A 24,210-nucleotide genomic window follows, 5' to 3' on the forward strand; every position below is an offset into this window, starting at 1 on the left:
ATATAGATACATATAGATATATCTATCTAGATCTATTTATATATGTGTGTGTGTGTATGTGTGTATATGTATGTATACATATATGTATATGTGTATGTGTATATATATATATATACATATATATATATGTATGTATGTTTTCTTGTCAGTGAGGAAGTGGGTCTGGTGTGCTTAGATGTTTAAAAGGCAAAGGAGCATCATATAAGGTGTTAGGAGAAAGGAGGAAGTACACTTACGGGTGGGAGGCCAGGGGAAAGGTTGGAAAGGGGCTTCATTGTAGAGTCAGGAGTGACTGAAATTCTAAATGACTTGAGGACCACAAAAGCAGGGACCCTTAGAGCAACCTTTCCACTTATAACTACAGGTGTGTAGTTGATGAGTGTCTCTGAACAGCAGGAGAAATATGGCACTGGGTGCATTCACAGTCTGGGTCTGGAATACCTCCACAGGCTGATGTGTTGAGGGCTTGGTCATCTGGTAGCAGTAAGGAGATAGGGGAGTTTTAGGGGCCTAGCTGGGACACTAAGTCATTGGTAGAATGCTCCTGAAGGATCTATCGGGACCCTGGCTCCATCCTCTTTTCATCTATCTCTGTTCTCTCTTACTCTTTGTGCCCTTCCTGGCCATGTTAGAGGAGCTTTCCTCAGCAGCACCATTGTGCCAACCATGGTGTTATCAAAGAGATCTAGAAATTGTCAACTGGGATGAACTAAAATCATAAGTCAAATTATCCTCTCCTCCTTTAAGGTGTTATAAAATATATTTATTTATTGGAGAGAGACAGAGGAAGATAGAGAGAAAGGGCATGTCGGAACCTCTAACCACTGCAAACAAACTCCAGACACATGCCCCTTATGCATCTTGCTAACATAGGTACTGGAGAATCAAACCAAGGTCCTTAGGCTTGACAGGGAAGCCCCTAACAACTAAGACATTTCCCCAGCCCTTCCTTGAAGATTTATTTCTGGCATTTTGTTATTTTATTACTTCTTTTTAGAAAGAACCAGAGAGGCAGAGAGGGAGAGAATGAGAATTGACATGATCCAGAAACTTGCGCTACCTAGCGGGCATGTGCAACCTCATCTTTGTGCTTCTGGCTTATGTGGGATTTGGTGAGAAATCGAACACCGATCCTCAGGGTTCGCAAGTGAGTGCCTTAATGCTAAGCCATCTCTCCAGCATTTTTCTGGTACTTTGTTACAGCAGTGGGCAGTTATGAATGCCTTGAGTGGTATTGAGTATTCTACTATCTCTTGAATGCTGAACTTTCTGAAGTTCTAGCATTCTCTCAGAATTGGAGCTGGGAGTGTGAAGTTGGTGGAGCTCTCCTGGTGTCATTGGCCTAAAAGGGATGAGACTCTCCTGGCAAAGCCCATGGAGAAGATGGTCAAGTCTTTAGTCTTCATGGAAGTAATGACTGAGGTTCAGTATCTGCCAGTCTCTTACTCTTAAGGGCTAGGGAAGGGTTTTAATATGGGGCATTTCTTGGGAAACAACGTATTCATTTGGCCTAGACATTTGCCTCCAGACTACCCTATAACCAAGAGTCACTGCAGATCCATAAGGTTGAAGAGAGCAGTTATAGCTACCTGAAATCTTAGCAGTTTTCTCCTCTTGACATCATGGTGGGGAATACCTGTGGGATATCTGGAGATGTCTGTCATTAAAAAAAAAAAAAAATCATGGAAAATTAAGTTCTTGAATATATTTAAGTTCATTAAAAGAAACTGAATCAATTTAAAACTTGTCAGCTCAGGGCTGGAGAGATGGCTTAGTGGTTGAGGCACTTGCCTGAAGAACCAAACCACCCAGGTTTGATTTCCCCATGGAAGGACCCATGGACGCCAGATGTACAAAGTGGCACATGTGTCTGGAGTTTGTTTGCAGTGGCTGGAAGCCAGGACATGCCCATTATTTCTATCTTCCTCTCTCTCTCTCTCTCTCAAAAAACAAAAATTAAAAAAAAAAAAAACAAACTTTTCAGTTCAATTGTCACTAGGGATACTGCCTTTCATCAGTCACAACAATGGGGACTTGGCTGTTGGACTGCTCTTCCCCCACATCTTAGTGCCCCAGGGCTGGGGAACGCAGGAGTCATAATCTGCCTTCATACTATTGAAACTTTCACATAACAACTCCTTTAGTGTAACTCTCATTCAAACTTGTGTTCCTTTAACATTTGTGACTTCCAGTTATAGGAATTGTTCTATTCAGACAATGTAGCTCAGCCAGAATCTAGGCATTTGAGTTTGCTCACAGGTTACTCGATGCTGCTGCTGCTCAACTTCAGATATTTGCTGGAGTTTGTACTTTCTGCTTGGCTCACATGTTCAAGGCTTGGTCTATGGCTGATGGTGCCATTGGTGGTGCTCTTTGTTAGAGGAATGAGCACAGAGGATGTGCCTCTGAGGGTAGCCTTTTGTCCACAATCCTCCTTTTCCCAATTCTGCCTCCCTCTGCTCACCTCTTTCTTTTCCTTCCTGCTCCATCTTCTTACTCCTCTTACCCAGCCCCCACCTCTCTCTCTCTCTCTCTCTCTCTCTCTCTCTCCTTCTCTCTCCTTCCTGGCTCACTATAGGTGAGCAGATTCACTGTGCCAAATGTTCCTGGCTGTGTTCTTCTCCCTTACTATGGGCCCAGAAGCAACTGAATCAAGTATCCACGCATGGAATGAAAACTCGGAGGCAATACTGTCTATTGTAAGTTGGTTTTTCTGAGGTAGTTTGTTACAGCAACTCAAAGCTGATCATGACATTTATAAATAACTTGCATATCTAAATATTAATATCTGATGATATTAAAGATGATACTCCATTAAACATCAAATAGAATTATGCATTTGAAACTGGAAGTAGTATTATTTGTATGAGAAATGTTTGCTTTTTAATTTCACAGAATAATTTGATAATACTAGCTACCTACAAAATTTTCAGTTATCTCTTATATTGAAAAAATGACAATTAAAAATGTTTTAGTAAGAAAATGATAGGATTTTCAACTGAAGAAGTGATTCATTGCTCTGAAACATGCCTGTTCCAGAAACATTTTGACAGTGTATTCTCTCAGGTCTTCATTTGAATTTCAGTCTTTACAGAACCTTCTAAAAGACCCCATTGTTGTGTTTTCCCCCCTGGAGTCTTGTATTATTTATACTATTATAATATGAAGAATAGTATTTTCTCTTTTTCATTAATATTTATATGTCCATTATCAGCCTGTTGAAATACACTCTCCCTTTCTCTCTTTCTCTCTCTCTCTCTCTCTCTCTCTCTCTCTGTGTGTGTGTGTGTGTGTGTGTGTGTAAAATCTCAATTATACTGTGACTAGAACATGAAAGGAACATCTATTTTTTAGATTGCTTTTCAATTTTCTTTTCAATTTATCATTGAGTATACACCAAAAATTACTGCTAACAGTCTAAGCTAAGGATAGCATGTATTCAGGTGACAATTTAATTAAAATTGTGGGTTGCTTCTATTATTTCAAATGTCAAATGACAGGTAAAACACTCTTCTCTACATAAACATACCACATCCCTAAATGATCTTTTAAAGTACAGGTGTGAGCAAGAAGTCTGTCAGTAGCCAAAACAGTACATGAGATTTATCAATTTCTTCAAGAAATACTGACAGAAGGCTAGAGAGATTGCTCAGTGGTTAAAGCACTTGTTTGAAACACTGACATAACAAGGTGGAAAATAAGGTTATGTTTTTTCCTAACCCTCCATTATTTTAGTGCACAGAAAACAAGAGACCTTCCCTTTGATGTGAGAGAATACGTGTTTAGCTCACATGTTCCACTGTGTGTGTGTGTGTGTGTAATTTCCTTATCTGTTCCTGTGTTGTTGGACACCTAGTTCCTGCTGACTTGACACCAAGTGTATTAAACACTTTTTTGTTTATTTTATTTATTTATTTGAAAGCAACAGACAGACAAAGAGGCAGAGAGAAAGAGAGAGAGAGAGAGAGAGAGGCAGATAGAGAGAATGTGCGCACCAGTGCCTCCAGCCACTGCAAACGAACTTCAGATGTGTATGCCCCCTTGTTCATCTGGCTAACGTGGGTCCTGAGGAATCGAGCCTGAAACTGGGGTCCTTAGGCTTCACAGGCAAGGGCTTAACCACTAAGCCATCTTTCCAGCCCTGTATTAAACACTTTTATCCTGCTCATGTTTTGATTTCTACACCATGATTCTAGTATAATTTTGTAGAATGTTTTTATTTATATTTATATTTTATTTTTTTTGGAGGCAAGCAAAACAGACTGGCCTTTTTTTTCTTTTAAATGCAAGACAGTGAGAAAGAGCGTGCACACATGGAAGAGAGTGAGAGAATTGGTGTGCCAAGGCCTCCAGCCACTGTAATTGAACTCCAGACACATGTGTGGCCTTGTGTTCTTGCATCACCTAGTGTGTTTGGCTTACATGTGATCTGGAGAGTTGAACATGGGTCCTTAAGCATTGCAAGCAAGCACCTTAATCACTGAGCCATCTCTCCAGCCTGAACATTTTTATTTTTAAAATTATTTAGACTTTGCAAAAATTGCATATATTTGAATGACACTATGTTATTAATCTTATTGTCTTGAACATTTTGATTTGTACAGAAGTGAATATTCATTATATCTCATATATAATGGCTAGTTATTCAGCTCTAAAATCTCTTTCAGCTTTTGAAGTAAATATACCAACAAGTATGATGGTTAATCACTGGTTGTCAATTTGGCAGGGTTTTGTTTCACCATGGAAACAAATCTCTGGGAATGTTTATGAGGGATATTCTAGATTAGGTTAATTGAAGTTGGGAGACCCATCATAACTATGGCTAGCCTCATGCCATGACTAGTGTCCTAGACTGAATAAAAAGGAGAGAGTTAGGTACAACATAATTGATTTCTCTGCTTCCTGACTGTAAACTACAAGTGACCAGCTACCTCAAGTTTCTACTGCCATACCTTCCCTGCCTTGAACTGTAAGCCAAAATAAATCTGTCCTTCATTAACTTGGCTATGGTCAGGCATTTTATTCTAGCAATTAGAAAGTGATATAGAAGATAAGTTTTGTTTTTCTAGAAACTAATTCTCTAGAATTTTCTGATCTCCAGTATTCACTTACGTTGGCTACATGTCTACTCAACTGCTATACTGGGATCAATTTTCACTCTCATCCTGAGGGTTCTTCCCTTTATTATTGCATTAGAACTTGGTTTGCTGTGTCTTTAAGTTAGAAATAATGTTTTTTTTTTTAATTGTTGCTCCTAAAATATTTTCAAAACCTCTTCTCTTGTATGTATCCACAGCGATCTATACCATTAAACAATAAACTCTTCCATAGAATTTCCCTTACCATTATTCTTGCTTCTATCCAAGTTTGTATGGATGTATAAAGCGTATGCCTAATTCTGTTCAGCCAAAGATTATTCAGCCACAGTCTTGACCTTTTTAAGTCCTAATAGACTCCACAATATCTGTTGTGAGGTGGATAGGTTGAGAACTTTTTGCAATCCTCCATTATTGAGGTTTTCTGTGAGCAGTTTCATCCTCAATTTGGGCCTCATATTTAACAGTAAGAAGAAAGGAATCCAGGCTGTGCCTTTAACCTATTGATGGAATTTTTTTTTCTGGCTAAATTTCCAAGGTTTTCAACAAAACCTTTTTGTTTCCACACAACTATTGAATGCAATGACCCGCACTACATACCAGACACAGCTTTTGCTGCAGTTAGCGAAGCTATCACCCTTGTTACTCACCATGGTCTTCACACAGTGGTCTTACCGTGTGTGGGGCTGCAGTAATTCCTTCATGTCAGCAGACTTTCCTCCTTTTTCTTAGACTTACTCTACCCACTGCTCCACCTGAAGCCACGACTCCATTTTGAGTTGCTTCAGCAGCACCCCATCTTCCAGTACCAAAGTCGGAGTTCCATTCCCATGGCTGCTGTAAGAGCTTGCTGTAAACTGGAAAAGCCAGAACAACAAAACAAATCTGGGCCCAAATGGCAATGGTACCATAAAATTCTACATCCTAAAAGACAGACTAACTGGTTGAACCTTAATCTTCTCCTGTTTTTCTCTCTCTCTTCTCTCTCTCTTTTATATTATCTTTTTCTTCCTTCTCCTCTTGGGTGCTGACTGAGCCACAGTATCAGTGTTGTGGCTGTCATCCACAATGAGCTGTTGGTCAGAGAGACCTATTGTCTTCCATGTCTTGAGCTACAGGTCTGAAATCGAGAGGCCAAGACGGGTCATGGCCGTGCTTCCCTGCGAGGTTGTGAAGGGGAGCTGTTAGTGCTGCTCATCTTGTGCTCGCATTAAACCTCCTGTTTCAATGTGATGAAAGCACTTACTGAATTTAGTACCTACCTGGATGATCAAGAACGGTGTCCTAAAGTAATTATATTCACAATGACCTGTACAGAAATCAGCTAACGGCCACAGGCCCCAGGGAGAATGTACTTTCTCTCTGTGTGTATATATGAATGTATGTATGTGCATATATGCACATATGAATGTGTATGCATGCCTGCCTGCCTGCATGCATATTTATTGATTGATTGATTTAAGCGAGAGAAAGAGAGAAAGAATGCATGCACCAGGGCCTCTATCTGAAATACATGAACCACCTTTTGTATCTGGCTTACATGTGTTCTGGGCAATCGAATCTGTATCCTTTCGCTTTGTAGGCAAGTGCCAAGCCATCTCTCTAGCCGTGTGTGTGTGTATGTGTGTGTGTGTATTTATATATACATAAGTATATATACCTATATGTATATATACACATATATGATATGTTTGTACATGTATATATATGTATATGTACATGTATGCATGCATATATATGTATGTATATCTACATAGAGAGATAAGCACACACATATATAAACACATATCTATGTGTGTACGCATGTAGGTGGGAGGTAGGGAGAGAGAACATGCACATAATTTTCTTAGAAGAATACTACTATTCAACCAAATTTAGATTGCCAACTGCTGCCTACTCTAAAATTCATTTTCCTCTGATATGGATGTTACATTTAACATATCCCAATTTTCTCAAAGTCCTCACTTGTTTGAGAGCCACAAGTCCAAGGTTTCATTTAAGCATTAATCCAAACTGTCCCAAATTTAATTATATAAATCCAAGATTCTTTTTTTATAATAACTAAATAAAATTTACAATTTATTTATTTAGGGGAGAAAGGACAGAAGAAAGAATAGGCATGCCAGGGCCTCCAGCCACTGCAAGCAAACTCTAGATTCATGTGCCACCTTAAGCATCTGGCTTCTGTGGGTCCTAGAGAATCAAACCTGGGTCCTTTGGCTTTGCAGGCAAGTGCCTTAACTGCTAAGCAATCTCTCTCCAGCCCTAAATCCCTGGTTCTTAAATGGATTTACTCAGTGAATGTGTGGAATGCCAGAAATACAGCAATTATAAAATTTCTGAGTGCTCAACAAACAAAATCCATGCAAAGGATTCAATCATACAATGAATAAAAGGTGTTTTAGGCAGAGCCTTGGTTCTGAAAACTTGCTGCACATATACCTTACAGTGCTTGCCCACCATGAAACGCCATGAATGCTACTGAGTTAAATTCAAGACTATTTTATGCTGTGAATTGCAGCGTTTTTACTGTACATATGAAGATGTTTTGTTCTTGCATGAGCATAGTTGTCTAATTAGAGAAAATAGACTTATAATTTTTCCCACTGCCATTCCTTAGCATGTAAGTATGAAATTTTTTTTTTTTTTTCGGTTTTTCGAGGTAGGGTCTCACTGTAGCCCAGGCTGACCTGGAATTCACTATGGAGTCTCAGAGTGGCCTCGAACTCACGGCAATCCTCCCACCTCTGCCTTCCGCATGCTGGGATTAAAGGCGTGCGCCACCATGCCCGGCAAGTATGAAATTTATTACATCTCTATATTGTATTGTATTAGGATGTTAAGCTTTATGTTGTTTGAGTTGCTTACTTGATTTTGATTAGCTGAGAATTTCCAACATTTTTTGAAATGGTCATGAACATCTCCTAATTTGTACTACATATTTATACAATCCTGCATTTTCAGCATTGACAATGACAAAGTCACTTTCATGGTTTCTTACATACCAACAAAATACTAATGCTAATTTTTTTATAGGCTCAATATTTTTGAGAAAATTGAAGTTACTTTGATTTCATTGTATATCTACTTTGATTTTTCTGTTGGAAAGCTTTTAGAATCTTTGACATTTTGCTTTAATTTTTTTGGAAGTTATTTTTAATAGGAATCTATTTCTAACTTCATTTCTGGGTTCAAGGTATAGACTTATATTTGAGAAAAAATGATTTGGAGCCCCTGATAATTTTCTTGAATCATTATTATTTTTCCATTTTCCCTAAAAATGTATTTTTTTAATACTTTAAAATATTAACTTATGAGAGAGAATATGAATATATGACAATGGTCACACCAGGGCCTCTAGTCATGGCAAATGAAATCCAGAAGCATATGTCATCTTATGAATCTGGTTTAAATGGGTACTGGGGAACAGAACCTGGTCCTTAGGCTTTGCAGGTAAGTGTTTTAACTGCTAAACCATCTCTCCAGCCCATAATGTAGTCTTTTAATTTTATTTATATATACTGTAAAAGGTTATATACTATTATTCCCTCACTCCAACTTGGTTACCCTGGGGGACCTCCACGGTATGGTTATAGTAATCATTGTGGGGTTATGAAGGCCTCAGTCAGTCCCTATGGGGTAGTGGGGGACCCTGTCTCAGAATAGTCCTACCTACTCTGTGACTCTTAGAACCTTTGTACCTCCTCTTCTGAAGTTTCCCCTGAACCATGGCAGGCCTGTTGGCAGTGTGAGTAAGTGTTACTTGTAACTTCTGTATTTCTGCTTTCATAGGTTTTTATTATTCTAAGTGTCTGTCACTATTACCTTGGGGCTGTTTGCCAGGCTAGAAGTAAGAACAGTCTTCATGATATTTCTTCCTCTTCAGTTTCTCCTGGGCCCTGGCAATGTGATAGAGGTGGAAAGTCTCAAGGTGAGCAGCCAACTATCTTCTTGTTTTATCAATGGATCTACGCTCTCTTCCTTTTTAATTTCCATTATTTGTATGTTGAATATCTTTGGTTAATGCACCATCTTTGAATATTTCCTCAATTTTCCATTTCCTCATTTTGAAGGTTAGTTCCTTTTGATTGAATTGCCTTTTTACACTTTTATTGACTCTTACTTTTCTTCTCATTATTCATTGCCATGAAGTCTTTTCAACCTGACATTCAGCACAATGTTTGGTACTGGAAAGATGTGTCACATATTGGAGAATTGTCATCTAAGAGTTTCACTTAAATGGAGAACCTCCAATACCAATTCCACTAAACTGTTTTTCTTTGGTAGTTTCTTCTTTGTAAAATTAATCACTTGAATTACCTTTTCATCTGGCTAATGCTCAGTGAGCAGCTTGTATGATGCCATCATGATATTCATTGTATAAAATTCTGCTTGGTCTCCCAGATCTCAACATGTACCTCTGCCTATTGTCTCCCCTTGTTCAGAGACTATTCTATTGCCTCTGGAGAATTAACTCTTTCTAGTGAGGGAGGAGCATGAGATAAGCCAGGGGTCTAGTTGTGGAAAGTGAGGAAGCATTTCCATAGCAGGGTTCTGGAGTAGAGTGTGTATGAGCATGAGCACCAGATTTTATTTTCTCCCTTCCTGTTTGGGGCCATATTTATCCTCCCCCATTCCAGAGATTTGAGACTTAGGTGAAATTCTGATGTGTAGGCCAATTGCATCGCCATTTCTACCTTTCCTTTCCATGCAGTTAGCTTTGGCTTATTCATAATTAGCTTTCATTTTTACAGTTAATTCCATTTCCTTAATGTTACTATAGTTCTTGGTTCTGAGAGATGATGGAATTTAGTGACATATTTTGTTTTAATAAGAAATAGAGATAAATGCCATATTGTTAGAATCATCCTTTTAACCATATAAATGTATCATCACACACTTAAAGAAGCCAATGGCTTTCTTTTTTTTTTAAATTTTTATTAACATTTTCCATGATTATAAAATATATCCCATGGTAATTCCCTCCTTCCCCACCCCCACACTTTCCCGTTTGAAATTCCATTCTCCATCATATTACCTCCCCATTACAATCATTGCAATTACATATATACAATATCAACCTATTAAGTATCCTCCTCCCTTCCTTTCTCCACCCTTTATGTCTCCTTTTCAACTTACTGGCCTCTGCTACTAAGTATTTTCATTCTCACGCAGAAGCCCAGTCATCTGTAGCTAGGATCCACATATGAGAGAGAACATGTGGCGCTTGGCTTTCTGGGCCTGGGTTACCTGACTTAGTGTAATACTTTCCAGGTCCATCCATTTTTCTGCAAATTTCATAACTTCATTTTTCTTTACCGCTGAGTAGAACTCCATTGTATAAATGTGCCACATCTTCATTATCCACTCATCTGTTGAGGGACATCTAGGCTGGTTCCATTTCCCAGTTATTATAAATTGAGCAGCAATAAACATGGTTGAGCATGTACTTCTAAGGAAATGAGATGAGTCCTTTGGATATATGCCTAGGAGCGCTATAGCTGGGTCATATGGTAGATCAATCTCTAGCTGCTTTAGGAACCTCCACACTGTTTTCCAGAATGGCTGGACCAGATTGCATTCCCACCAGCAGTGAAGAAGGGTTCCTTTTTTTCCACATCCCCGCCAACATTTATGATCATTTGTTTTCATGATGGTGGCCAATCTGACAGGAGTGAGATGGAATCTCAATGTAGTTTTAATCTGCATTTCCCTGATGACTAGTGACGTAGAACATTTTTTTAGATGCTTATATGCCATTCGTATTTCTTCCTTTGAGAACTCTCTATTTAGCTCCATAGCCCATTTTTTGATTGGCTTGTTTGATTCCTTATTATTTAACTTTTTGAGTTCTTTGTATATCCTAGATATTAATCCTCTATCAGATATATAGCTGGCGAAGATTTTTTCCCATTCTGTAGGTTGCCTCTTTGCTTTTTTCACTGTGTCCTTTGCGGTGCAAAATCTTTGTAATTTCATTAGGTCCCAGTGGTTAATCTGTGGTTTTATTGCCTGAGCAATTGGGGTTGTATTCAGAAAGTCTTTGCCAAGACCAATATGTTGAAGGGTTTCCCCTACTTTTTCCTCTAGCAGTTTCAAAGTTTCCGGTCTGATGTTAAGGTCTTTAATCCATTTGGACTTAATTCTTGTGCATGGCGAGAGAGAAGAATCTATTTTCATCCTTCTGCACATATATATCCAGTTTTCAAAACACCATTTGCTGAAGAGGCTGTCTCTTCTCCAATGAGTATTTTTGGCATTTTTATCGAATATCAGGTGGCTATAGCTACTTGGGCTTACATCTGGGTCCTCTATTCTGTTCCACTGATCTACATGTCTATTTTTGTGCCAGTACCATGCTGTTTTTGTTACTATGGCTCTGTAGTATAGGGTAAAATCAGGTATGGTGATACCACCAGCCTCTTTTTTGTTGCTCAGTATTATTTTAGATATTCGAGGTTTTTTGTGATTCCAAATGAATTTTTGGATTGTTTTTTCTATTTCCATGAAGAAAGCCTTTGGAATTTTGATAGGGATTGCATTAAATGTGTAGATTGCTTTAGGTAAGATTGCCATTTTCACGATATTGATTCTTCCAATCCAGGAACAAGGGATGTTTCTCCACTTTCTAGTGTCTTCTGCAATTTCTCGCTTGAGTGTTTTAAAGTTCTCATTGTATAGATTCTTTACTTCCTTGGTTAGGTTTATTCCAAGGTATTTTATTTTTTTTTTTTGATGCAATTGTGAATGGGAGTGATTCTCTGATTTCATCCTCTGTGTGTTTGTTTAGCATATATGAAGGCTACTGATTTCTGTGTATTTATTTTGTATCCTGCTACATTGCTGTAGGTTTTGATCAGCTCTAACAGCTTGCTAGTAGACTCTTTAGGGTCCTTTATGTATAGAATCATGTCATCTGCAAATAATGATAACTTGATTTCTTCCTTTCCAATTTGTATCCCTTTTATGTGTGTCTCTTGCCTTATTGCTATGGCTAAGACTTCCAAAACTATATTAAATAGAAGTGGGGACAGTGGACACCCTTGTCTTGTTCCTGATTTCAGTGGAAAAGCTTCCAGTTTTTCCCCATTTAGTAATATGTTGGCTGTAGGCTTGTCATAAATAGCCTTTATTATATTGAGATATGTTCCTTCTATTCCCAGTCTCTGTAGGACTTTTATCATGAAGGGATGTTGGATTTTGTCAAATGCTTTCTCTGCATCTAATGAGATGATCATGTGATTTTTGTCCTTCAACCCGTTTATGTAATGTATTACATTTATAGATTTGCGTATGTTGAACCATCCCTGCATCTCTGGGATAAAGCCTACTTGGTCAGGGTGAATGATCTTTTTGATATACTCTTGTATTCTGTTTGCCAATATTTTGTTGAGAATTTTTGCATCTATGTTCATGAGGGAGATTGGTCTGTAATTTTCTTTTTTTGTTCTATCTTTGCCTGGTTTTGGTATCAGGGTGATGCTGGCCTCATAGAAGGAGTTTGGTAGAATTCCTTCTTTTTCTATTTCCTGGAAAAGCTTAAGAAGCAATGGTGTTAGCTCTTCCTTAAAAGTCTGGTAAAATTCAGCAGTGAATCCATCCGGGCCTGGGCTGTTTTTAGTTGGGAGATTATTGATAACTGTTTGGATCTCCATGTTTGTTATAGGTCTATTTAAGTGATTAATCTCATTTTGATTTAATTTAGGTAGGTCATATAGATCAAGGACATCATCCATTTCTTTCAGATTTTCATACTTTGTGGAGTATATGCTTTTATAGTATGTCCCTATGATTTTTTGAATTTCTCTGGAATCTGTTGTGATGTTACCTTGTTCATCTCTGATTTTATTAATTTGTGTCTCTTCTCTCTTTCTTTTGGTCAGATTTGCTAAGGGTTTATCAATCTTGTTTATCCTTTCAAAGAACCAACTCTTTGTTTCATTAATTCTTTGGATTGTTCTTGTTGTTTCTATTTCATTAATTTCTGCCCTAATCTTTATTATTTCTTCCCGTCTACTAATTTTTGGTTTGCCTTGTTCTTCTTTTTCCAAGGCTTTAAGGCGAAGCATTAGGTCGTTTACTTGCGACCTTTCTAATTTCTTAATATAGGCACTTAAGGCTATAAATTTACCTCTTAGAACTGCCTTCATTGTGTCCCAGAGATTTTGGTATGTTGTGTTCTCATTATCATTTGACTCTATAAATTTTTTGATTTCCTTTTTGATTTCTTCATTGACCCACTCATCATTTAGTAGTGTATTGTTACTTTCCATGATTTTGTGTATGCTCTATAGCCTTTCTTGCTACTGATTTGTAGTTTAATTCCATTGTGGTCAGATAGAATGCAAGGAATTATTTCAATTTTCCTGAATTTGTTAAGATTTGCTTTGTGTCCTAATATATGGTCTATTTTAGAGAATGTTCCATGTGCTGCTGAAAAGAATGTATATTCTGCAGCCTTTGGATGAAATGTCCTGTATATATCTGTTAGGTCCATTCCTTCTATGACCTCATTTAGTCCAGATGCCTCTCTGTTTATTCTTTCCCTGGATGACCTGTCAATTGATGAGAGTGGGGTGTTAAAGTCACCCACCACCACTGTGTTTGGTGTTATCTGTGACCTTAGTTCTAATAGTGTTTGTTTGACGAATTTGGGAGCCCCCATGTTAGGTGCATATATGTTTAGGATTGTAATGTCCTCCTGTTGGAGTGTGCCCTTAATCAGTATAAAGTGACCTTCCTTATCTTTCTTGACTAACGTCGGACTAAATTTACCCTGTCTGATATTAGGATAGCAACCCCTGCTTGTTTTCTAGGCCCATTTGCTTGAAACACCGTCTTCCAACCTTTCACCCTAAGATAATGTCTATCCTTTGTAGAAAGGTGAGTTTCTTGGAGACAACAAATTGTAGGATCCTGCTTTTTTTTTTTTAATTTATTTATTTATTTGAGAGCGACAGACACAGAAAGAAAGACAGATAGAGGAAGAGAGAGAGAATGGCCGCGCCAGGGCTTCCAGCCTCTGCAAACGAACTCTAGACGCGTGCGCCCCCTTGTGCATCTGGCTAACGTGGGACCTGGGGAACCGAGCCTCGAACCAGGGTCCTTAGGCTTCACAGGCAAGTGCTTAACCACTAAGCCATCTCTCCAGCCCGGATCCTGCTTTTTAACCCAGTCTGCAAATCTATGTCTTTTCGTTGGGGCATTGAGACCATTGATATTAAGAGATATTATTGAAAGGTGTGTATTTATGTTTTCCATTTTTTTTTGTGTGTGTGTGTTTCTGGTTCTACCTGTGCTCTCTTCTGTTAACTGGTATTTGAGTATAGCTTGTTTTTTCTAGGTTCCTTATATGTGTGCTTTTCCTTTTGTTCAGCGTGGAGGATTCTATCAGGTATTTTCTGTAGAGCTGGTTTTGTCTTCAAATACTCCTTTAACCTGCTTTTGTCATGGAATGTCTTTATTTCTCCATCTATTTGAATGGATAACTTTGCAGGATAAAGTAACCTTGGTTGACAGTTGATATCTTTCAGAACTTGGAATATATCACTCCAAGCCCATCTGGCTTTAAAAGTTTGTGTTCAATAATCTGCTGTAATCCTGATGGGCTTGCTTTTGTAGGTAACTTGATTTTTCTCTCTAACTGCTTTCAATATTTTTTCTTTGGTGTGTGTGTTTGGAAGTTTGATTATAATATGGCGAGGAGAGGTTCTTTCTGGGTTTTGTCTGGCTGGGGTTCTAAAGGCTTCCTGTATCTGTATTGGCACCTCTTTCCCAATTTGGGGGAAATTTTCCTCTATGATTTTGTTGAAGATGCCTACAATGCCTCTGGAGTGGAGTTCTTCTCCTTCTACTATGCCCTGAATTCTTATATTGGATCTTTTCATAGTGTCCCGAATATCTTGAAATTCCCACTCATACTTTTCTATAAGTTTGTCTTTCTCTTTGTTGGACTGCATTAGGTCTGCCACCTGGTCTTCTAGCTTAGATATTCTGTCCTCTCCCTCATCCATCCTACTGGTGAGATTTTCTACAGAGTTTTTTATTTCATTAACTGTGTTCTTCATTGCTAGTAATTCTGACTGGTTTTTCTTTATTATTTCTATTTCCCTATTTATGTCTTTTATTGCCTTCTTTATTTCATTAAATTGGTGTCCTGCCTCTTCTTTGATTCCTTTGATTTCCTCTTTGATTTCTTCTTTGATTGTTTTCATGTGTTCTTTGACCTCTTTGAACATATTTATAATTATTCTTTTGAACTCTTTCTCAGGCATTTCCTCTAACTCTTTCTCACTGGAGGACATTTCTGATGCATTAATACTTTTAGGTGGATTTATATCGTCTTGCTTTTTAGTGTTTCTTGAGTTATAATGTATATATTTTTGCATCTTGGATTAAGTTAATGCTTGGATTTTCTAGCTAGCTGTGTATTCTTAGCTGTATCAATTGATTTGATGTAATATATTTTCAGGGTAGGACCTTAACGTGTTAGGTGTGGCTCTTAAGACTCTCAGAGTATCTACAAAGATGTTCTTAGGGGTTGAGTTTCCCTGCTATAGGAGTATTCAAGCAGGCTGAGTGGAATAAAATACAGGTAGATTCTAAAATTTAACTAAACACTGTACACATTCAATCAAAAACAGCCCCGAGTATGTATGCAAGAGTAGTTATTATAATGACCAGATCCTCTATCAACAAAGAGGTTTAGATTTCTGGTCTGTTGAGGGATCCAAGTCAGCTTGTGACCAAGTGAGATCCTTCCCTGGTACAATCCCAGTTACCTTGGGTGATTTTGGTCTCAGTCAAGTTGCTGCCTGGGTCGTCGGGCTGCTGTTCTGATTTCTCGAGCTGGGCACTTGCTTTTCCTACGGGGCAAACTGAGCCGCTGCTGCTGCCTCTGCTGCTGCCGTAGCTGCCACCGCCGGAGCCACCACCGCTGCTGAAGCTGCCGCTGCCGTGTGCACAGCTGCTGCTCCCCCCGAAGCCGCTGCTGCGGGATCTGCCACCACTGCCGCTCCTGGGTCCGCTGCTACTGGGGCCGCTGGTACTGGTGCTGGAGCCGGAGCTGCTGATGTTGCTCCAGAACTCTGCTCCTGCTTGGGTCCCGTTGTCAGCCCAAGTTGGCATGGCCGGGTCCCGGGCTGCAGCTCTGTTCGCTGGAGCTGGGTTCAGGCGGTGGGGGAGGGGAGGGAGCCGCGGCTGCTCTGGTTGTATTGCTGTTCCACGTGTGCTTCTACCTCGCGGTCTTCTCCTCCGCTGCTCGCTGCCGCTCTCCCCTCACGTTTCCGAGTTGCGGAGAGCGCGGTGTGAGGGGAAAATCCCGCACCTGGCTTTTCCTGCGGCTCGAGCCGAGAGTCTGGCGGCTTTCTGCTGCGCCGCAGCTGCGGCGGTTGGCCGAGCTGCCGGAGCCACTTTTCCCACCTGTGCAGGCTCTGTATGCTCTATAACTCTTCTACTTCTCCGCTGCCGCCTCAATTTCCTATACACCTCACTTTTTAGTAAAAGTGTGTATTTTGATGAGTTTTTTTGGTCTTTTTTCCCCCCTAGGCTGCTTTGGCGTGGTACCTACGCTGCCATCTTAACCGGAAGTCCGCTTTCTTAATCAATATAAAATATTTATCTCCTTTTTACCTATCAATTGTGCTAGCTTGTTTCCATTTGTTTTTACGTATACTCTATTTCCTGCATTTTGATTATTTCCCATGCCCCTTACTCTATATCCATATTCTTTGCTGGTTAACACTTAAATTTATAGTTGGACATTCATTTTCACTGAGAGGCCTTCCCCAGCCTTTCAGTATAAATATGGTCTTTCTACTATATTACTTAAGCCTACAGTATTTTTATTGTTGCCTTACAGTAATTATATCTTAATGTGATTATTTTTGTCTGACTCTCCAGTTATTTAACATTATAAAGAGAGGAACTATATTTTTAGCTTACCAGTAAAATAATGGCATCAGGGTGTATTGCAGATATATAAATAAACTAAATAAACTTAGTTGAATGTACAGTTGTGTTAGTGTACATAGAGGGATAATTTTTAGGCAATGGATTTCAAAGGAAGAATGGAAAATAAAATATTGCTGGTGAGAAGTGCTTGATTAAGAAAGGTAGATGGGAGCTGAAGAGATGGCTTAGTGGTTAAGGTACTTGCCTGCTAAGACTAAGGACTCAAGTTCAATTCCCCAGTATCCACATAACACAGATGTACCAGTGGCACAAGAATCTGGTGTTTGTTTGTGCTTTCTCTTTACTTCTTTCTCTCTCAAATATATATATATTTAAAGGGAGATGTAAAAGAACTAACTCCTTAATTTCTGAAAACTGTAACTAAAGATGGTATCATTTCTTGTTTTTTGAAAGCTAATGTTTTCTTTAATGAATTTTAGTCATCCTTTATTAGTTTTTTTTAAAAAAAATTGAGCCTAATACTTACCTTCTTCATTACTTTTCTCACCTGTAAAAGTGATATCATGCCCTATACATTTGTTTTTTCAAGAGTTACTTATCAACACCTGTAAAGCTATTACTAATTTTTTCCTTTGAAGTTCTTTTCCCTTATTCCATTTCTCCTGCATTGGTTAAAGAAGAAATTTTTTCTATTTTTTTTAGTGAGTGAAAGCCTTCATATAAAAGTTATCTTGTAACATTGAAATTTTCTATTTAGCTGTCTTAAATATTAGGATAGATTTATCCATCAGATCTTGATTGACTTAGCTGAGCTATGAATCAAATGACTTCTCAAGGTCTCATTCAGGCATCTATACTCTAAAGTAGACTATTTTAACTAGAACTGGAATATCCTCTATAATGCAGGATGGTCCCACTGTGGGGCTGTAATTGTTCTGCAGACTGGACTTGTCTTTCAAGGCTTAAGGTATATGAAGACATATCAATGTTCCTATAATTCACATGTATACAGATAATGTCCTTGAAGACAGGATATTTTATGTACCAACATTAATCAATATGGCATTACCATAATGTGGATGACTAAATTAGCAATTTTATTAACAAGCAACTAAGTAAATAAAAGGAGAACTGTACTGATCTTTTGTTATACCAGGCAATAAAAGTGTAAAAGTTCTGCATCCCGACATTACTTTTGTCCTAGATTCTTTATTAGGGGATTCTTATAATCAACAATAAGAGTTGCAAACTTGCTTCATGCAAAAACTGTTAACTCCTACTTAACATTAAAGTATCTGTTGGATTATAGTATTACTCTATCCTTAGTGCTTTTCCCCTCTAAGGCTTCCCTTAATAAGTAGTTGCTTCTTCTGACATGTTGAACTGCCTCAAACTGAGCAGAAAAGGGGAGGACATACTTAACTGAAAAAAAAAAAAAAAGAATCAGTCATGACTTCTTAGATGAGGGGACAGTATTGCTCCCTATTGAGAGGGGCTTGCAATCTTGATGGATGGCAGGAAACCTGTTGTGTATCATTGGTGCAAAGCATATGCAAGACCTTCTGTAAAGCCCGCTGCGTGGGGCCACTGGGTTCTCATGGTGTGGTGGTTGGAGTAAGAGCAGGGTAGGAATGTAATTTCTAGCAGTGCCCATTGTCCCTGTTCTGATTCCATCTTGGCACACACCATTTGACACCTAGCAAGTCTGTGACTGTTGTATTATACCTTGTTCCAATCATCTGTAGGTGTCCTGTGCAAATTCTCAACCCTTGCAGAGGGGCTACGCTGCAGATTTGGGTAATTTTAACAACTTGGTATCATGTGTTAGGTTGGGATTGTGACTTACCCGTGACAGCAGAACCTGTCTCCATCATATGATTGAAGATGGTCTTTAATACTATAGCCTGAACTCTGAACACTGTCATACAATCAGGTCAACTTTTTAGTCATTATATTAAACATTAGTAGTGAGCCATAAACATTTTTAGAGCTGTTTGAAAATTGAGTTGAGGTTGAAAACTTCTGGGTAAAATGATGACTTTTTGTTGTTGTTGTTTGTTTTTGTTTTTCGAGGTCAGGTCTCATTCTAGCCCAGGCTGATGTGGAACTCACTATGTAGTCTCACGGTAGCTTCAAACTCATGGCAATCCTCCTCTTTCTGCCTCCCAAGTGCTGGGATTAAAGGCGTGTACCACCATGCTGGGCTGAAATGTTTTCTTGGTAAGTTTTGTTTTTCCCCTCCCCTCCACACAAAGAAGATATGCTGTCCTTGGTCAGGGTCCAATATTGCTTCAGCCTGTGCAGAGGATTTTGTACATCCTCTCAGATAAGTTACACTTTTGGCATGTAGCAATTATAAAATTTATGTTACATGCTATATGACACCAGCCATCTCTACTTCCCTGTGACATTTACATTTGATTGAAAGGTGCTTTTTAATAATGGTTGGTTGTGTTTTAAAAACTACTAAGAAATATATGAAATAAGTATGGCCACTTGTATTTTCCAAATATATAGGGAGAAGGGCAGGGGGAGGAGAAGAGGAAAAGAAAGAAAATATGTTATACTTGCTCATAAGCATTTCCCCAAAAACTTTGTCATATAATGGAGAGAGGTGTTTTTTTCCATTGATCAGTGGGAGTCAGAATTTTTAAATTCACTATTATTCATATAGAACACTTTCAATTTAAAGGGTATTAAACTGGAATAATACTTTCTGAACCTTGAACTTTGCTTAGAGGGAACTGAAAAGATGCTCTATTCTTTTTTTAGTGTTGTTAAGATACTCTATTTGCTTGTTTACCAAGCAGATCTTTAAAATTTTATATATCATAAGTTTTTATACTCAGTATATGTTTTTACTACCTAGCTGGTAAGAGTACTGAGGAAGGTTGAAGTCATTTAGCATTAATCTAAAAAAAATTAATTAGAAATATGATACACTGGCTGCAAAATAAATCATATAATAAATTCCTGAGCTCATTGTTAAGGATTTTGAGTTATGGGCTAATTTGAATAATCCAGCTCAACTGGGGATTGCTTCTCTGACATTTGTGTGAAAATGAAGGCAGCTCTGTAGGTGCTGATATTTTTTTTTTAACTGGTACTTGAAGTCATTTCTTAGTAAATGGAGGAAAAATGTGGCTAAAAACTTAGAACAAAAGTGTTTTTGGACTGTTTTTCTCTTTAGTGTTTATTATTAGAATCTCCGTAGGATTACAAATAACCTATTCTAGGTCTATCACTGCCAACAATCCTGTGTCCTTTGTGCATAGAGAAAAGATATTTGCCAGAGACCCTGTTTACATGGGTGGATTATAGTGGGACCAACATGAAGGGGAAACTGGTAGGTGAGTGACTTTGCCAAATAAGATGATGGGCAGCCTACTGTTCAAGAGCTGACAGTGTCAAGTGCCTGCAGGAGCTTGAGTATCCTGATAAGTCTGTGAGCACAGGCCTCATTTATGGACTCTTCACTTCAGACATCATTGCATGGTTGCAGTGAATGTAACCTCAGAGGCCAGAGACTGCAATCCATCAGGTAATGAACCATCTCTGAGATCAAAACCCAGAACACCATCTATGGGAGATAAAAATATAAATACAGACATTCAAAATTCTATTAGTGTAGGACAACAAATCATGAGTAGCCATGCCGGGTGTGGTGGCACACACTTTGCATCCCAGCACTTAGCATGCAGAGGTAGGAGGAATGGTGTGAGTCTGAGGCCACCCTGAGACTACATAGTGAATTCCAGGTCAGATTGTGTTAGAGTGAGACCCTATCTCAAAACAAACAAACAACAAAACAAAAACAAAAACAATAAAAAAAATAACAAATGCATAGTCAAGCAAGTCATGAAAATATAATAAAATCTAGAGGAAAATTAGTCAATATTAAAAAGAGATCAGCACCAGAAAGCAAGAATTACAATTATGCCTGAACTAAGGCATTACAGTGAGGAAGTGACTAACGTAATGTAAATAGAAATGAAATCAAGAAGGAAGTCTACTCTCAAATAAAAATAAGCCGGGCGTGGTGGCGCACGCCTTTAATCCCAGCACTCGGGAGGCAGAGGTAGGAGGATTGCCATAAGTTCAAGGCCACCCTGAGATGACAGAGTTAATTCCAGGTCAGCCTGGACCAGAGTGAGACCCTACCTTGAAAAACCAAAAAAAAAAAAAAATAAATAAATAAATTAAAAAAATAAAAAAAATAAACTATTAAAGAAAGAAGGAAGTCTAATGACATCACCCATATAAATGCACTATGGGGATTGCACGTGTGTGTAATCTGAAACATGCATACAGGTATTATACTGGAACTCCTGGCTCACTTACCAAACATGTACAAATGCATTTTAGAGGCTGCTTTTAGTTGCTTTGACACTTCTGCAGTAATTGTATGCTTAAAGCCATACACATCTAGAGTCTTCATAGCCTCATCAGAGAATTATCTAATTTAGGAAAATCATCAAAAACAGAAAAAATAATCCATGTTTGCCACTTTTCAGTTTTAATAACAGCTATTTGAAAGCTAAAATAATTTTTGATGTTCAGAGAACTAAAGAGCTGCCAAGAAAATCTTTGTGAGCCAAACTTCGTGAGCAGACTAACTCTTGGGATGAATAACAAGCTTCTCCAATTATTTTTTCTTCTTTGTTTTTTTAAGGTATGGTCTCACTCTAGCCCAGGCTAACCTGGAATTCACTATGTAGTCTCAAGTTAACCTTAAACTCACAGCGATTCTCCTACTTCTGCCTCCTGAGTGCTGTGGATAAAGGCATGAGCCACCATTACTGGTTTGCTTCTCCTGTTTTGCCATATGACTTTAGTTTAGAGACCCATGCTTTTCAGATCCTGGGAGAAAGTCTCACTCTTCCTTTCAATATAGAGTAATAGTTGTTGTAGTGCATAAATTATTCATATTTTAATAGGCTTGATCTAGATTACTTGCAAATTCATATCAGATTAATAGAAACAAAGAGGTATGTCATACTTCGTGAATGGAATACAGTATTCTGACATCAAAACATTCCACATCTCATATTTCCCAGAGAAGATATCTTGCTCCACTCTCCAGCACTGTGCAAAATTCCCTCTTTGCACCCTTAGCTTTTTATTTTTAATTTTTAGTTATTTATTTTATTTTATTTCAGAGAGTGTGAGAGAATTGGCATACCAGGGCTTCAGCCACTGCCATCACACTCCAGACATTTGCACCACCTAGTGGGCATGTATGACCTTGTGCTTGTCTCACCTTTGTGGATCTGGCTTATGAGGGATCTGGAGAGTAGAACATAGGTCCTTAGGCTTTGCAGGCAAGTATTTTAACCAGTATCACCATTAGCTTGTTGCTTAAAATGTGGAAGTTTGGTATTGGTAAACTGTTGCTTCGTTCTTTCTGTTTTTTGTTTGCTGACAACCTGACCTCTGTTCCTTCATGAAGATTTAACCTTCTTAATCCTCAAAGTTTTAGTTTCATTATGTAGAATGACTAACTGTTCTTAGAATTTTGAAAAAACTTTCTTACTCAATGATGTCTAGAAGACTTACCTAAAAAGCAGGCTTTATGAAGTTTAGCTGTTCCGAAAAGCCTCTTTATCCCATATCCCCAAGGAAACTCAGGAGTCCTAGTTTGTTCAAACTCCAATTTTCTTATTGATGAAATGGGAACAATAGCCCAGTGGCGTGGTATATATGCTAAAATGTCCACAGTGCAATTTAAATGTCTGTTCAATGGAAAGGGGTGTGTGTGTGTATGTACATGTATGTGCCTTTCATTTTATTTGCCATTTTTAAAACATATTTTACTGATTTTCATCATGAGAGAGAGACAGAGCATGGGCACACCAGAGCCTCTACCTCATACAAACAAACTCCAGATACATGTGCAACTTGGTGCATCAGGTTTACGTGGGTTCTGGGGAGTTGAACCTGGGTCCTTAGGCTTCACAGGCAAGCACCTTACCCATTAAGCTATTTCTTCAGCCTGGCATTGGCATTTTTGTAATATATCTTTCAGATACAAATTAAGATTAACAAATCTCTAGGTATAGGTTTTCTAGATGAAATAGTGTATATATAAGTGTACCACATTTTTTGTTGTTGTTTTGAGAGATAGTCTCACTCCAGCCCAGGTTGACCTGAAATTCACCATGTAGTCTCAAGGTGGCCTTGAGCTCACAGCAATCCTACCTCTGCCTCCCGAGGGCTGGGCTTAAAGGCATTTGCCACCATGCCTGGCCCCATTTCTTGACATAGCTATAGTCACACCCATTCATTTTCCACTGACCAGAGGCACTTTACCTTTCATATGTGTGCATACACTAGCAAACATCTTTAACTTCCTCAATCAAAAGACACAGATCATCAGATTGTTTTAGAAAACAGAACCATCTTTTTGCTGTGTTCATGATACCTAAGTCTCCATAAAAGATAAACACTACCACAGGGAAAAAGAATACAAACAGATATTTGAAGAAAATCAATCAGGTGACAAGCAGACCTCACTGTTCTAGCATCTGACAAAATAGGCTTCAAACAAAAATTAATCAACAGATAAAAGGAAGGCTATTTCATATTGATTAAGTGAGCAATCTATCAAATGGACATTATAGTTCTAAACATATACACACCAAACATAGGTGAACCTAATTTCATAAAACAAACACTACTAGATGTAAGGTCAGAGAATAACTTCAACACAATAGTAGTGAGTGACTTCTAGAATCTTACCACTCTCGTCAATAGGCAGGCACCTTAACAACAACAACAAAATAGAACTTTACAGTTAAGGGATCGTAGATAAAATGGACCTAACAGACATTTATAGAATACACATTTTCTCAGCAGCCCACAGAATTAAATAGATCACATATTAGGACACAAGGGAAGCATCAATAAATATATGCAAATTGAAATAACTTCATATATTATAACTTGCCATAATGGAGTAGAGCTAGAAATCAATAACATGAGAAATTATGAGAAAACACATAAACTCATGGAGATTTAAAAACTATACTTTGAATGATGAGTGGGTCATTGAAGAAAATAGTTTTAGCTTTAAAGAATTATTGTGAAGCTGAAACAAAGATTTTATAAATAGCCCATATTAAAATTTTAAATTGTGGTCCATTTATTTTTGACCTATTTTGGTACATTTGCTTGTAGAAGAGAAAGGTGGATGTTCTGGTCC

Source organism: Jaculus jaculus, chromosome 16 (assembly GCF_020740685.1).
Source record: "Jaculus jaculus isolate mJacJac1 chromosome 16, mJacJac1.mat.Y.cur, whole genome shotgun sequence".
NCBI lineage: Eukaryota > Metazoa > Chordata > Mammalia > Rodentia > Dipodidae > Jaculus > Jaculus jaculus.